The sequence below is a fragment of the Ovis aries genome, chromosome 26 (genome assembly GCF_016772045.2).
Source record: "Ovis aries strain OAR_USU_Benz2616 breed Rambouillet chromosome 26, ARS-UI_Ramb_v3.0, whole genome shotgun sequence".
NCBI lineage: Eukaryota > Metazoa > Chordata > Mammalia > Artiodactyla > Bovidae > Ovis > Ovis aries.
In genome coordinates this window covers 14,967,224-14,968,965 of record NC_056079.1, presented here as the reverse complement: position 1 = coordinate 14,968,965, position 1,742 = coordinate 14,967,224, and the positions used below count along the sequence as shown (strand labels likewise).

Here is a 1,742-nt window from a genome sequence, read left to right as displayed (position 1 = left end):
TCCCTGGTGGCTCAGATGGTAAAGCGTCTGCCTACCATGCAGGAGACCAGGGTTCGATCCCTGGTTTGGGAAGATCTGCTGGAGAAGGAAATGGCAACCCACTCCAGTACTCTTGCCTGGAAAATTCCATGGACTGAGGAGCCTGGTGGGCTACAGTCCGTGGGGTTGCAAAGAGTCGGACACGACTGAGCGACTTGACTTCACTTTCACTTTCACTTTGCCAACACAAATCAGTAAAGCAGTATGAAAAGCACCTCGTTCAAATTCAGACTCGCTTAGGTTTCTAAGGAAGTTGCCCTGAACTGGTGACAACTTCAGTTAGCTTGTAAATGGATACAATTTTTAAAAATCACATAAAGCTTATCTGAGAAGTAAATGAGATAAAAATATGCAAGTAGAATTGAACACACAGTTGACCCTAAATAAAGGCTAGTTCCTTGGCCTTTATGTTTTATATAAAACATATTTTATATAAATTTTTCATATAAGCTAAGTGTTCTTAAGAAGGAAATGACATAAAAACAGAGCTAAAAGCTAGAAACAAAAAAATAACAGAGAGGAAATGTGGATAAAGTGCTACCAACCATGAGTTATTCAGACAGTTGCAACACAGAGATCTAGTCCATCTGCAGAAGCCCTAGTGGGACTAGGGGTGATGGACATACAACCAGACTAGACGTCTAGAAGGGCACTATGGAGCCTGAATTCAGTCCTCATGTGATCTGTGACACTGAAAGTTACTGGAATGGCAGGAAGGTCAATATCCTCCTTGATAAAATGAAGAAAATCAACAGAATCATTGAGTTCCTTTCATTTCTGAGCTGTCCAGGAAGTCTTTAGGGAAAAGCTTTCCCCCAAAGAATCATCGATCAGGATGAAAACGCTTGGACCTTCAGACTAGCCTCCCCTCCTAGGCTTCCTTCCCAAGACAGTTCCCAGGTGAATGGGAAGAAGGAGCATTTAACATCCTCACGATGGTGGGCAAGATCCAGGGTCTGGGAAAGGATGTCCTCTACCTCTTCTGGTCTCCAGGGCTGCATCCCTTGTCCCCTGGGTGTCCCCTGGCCTCCAGGGCTGAAATCTGAGAATGGTGTGGCTAGCGATCTGATCTGCCTTGGTTTGCTCCAAATGGCCACTTCCTGGCTGACTCAGGCTTGTGTTAGCTTCTGCAGGCTAAGTGACCAATTGCCATGCCCTTCCTTCAGCCTCTGCCTCGGAGGTCACCTCACCTAACCATCGTGTGCACCACTGTAGACCTCTCCCTTCTCAACTCTGCATCCCCATCAGATAAAGAATTATGGTAGCATGGCAAAACTGAAACCCAGGGCCCCCTGTCTGCCTGACCACACTGCTTTGCCCAGCTTACTTGTGATGTGCCCAAGGCCCACATTGCTAAGTTAATTCACCTGAAAACATATGCCTCCAGTGGCAGAGGAGGGTGGGGGGGAGGGAATCAAGAGACCTCCCACTTTCTTCATCCTTCCTTTCCTTCTTCATCTTTCTTTCATTTCATTTCCCAGGACAGTCTATGGCCTGGCTTTTCTTTCTCTTCCTTTATACCCAGCCCCTTCTCCCCTACCCACTCCAGCTAAATATGCAGGGGTCTCTTCTCTGCAGAAGAAGGAAAGGGCTACCCACTCCAGTATTCTTGCCTGGAGAATCCCCATGGACAGAAGAACCTGGCAGGCTAGAGTCCACGGGGTCACAAAGAGTCGGATATGACTGAAGCAACTGAGCCCTCT

The 1,742-nt window shown here is 47.0% G+C and overlaps 1 non-coding gene across 1 annotated transcript; it reads left to right on the top strand.

Moving 5' to 3' along the window:
• On the top strand, positions 1–72 carry TRNAG-ACC (transfer RNA glycine (anticodon ACC)). The gene has a single exon. It is a non-coding gene; the product is annotated as a tRNA-Gly (tRNA).
• The last annotated feature ends 1,670 nt before the right edge of the window (positions 73–1,742 follow it).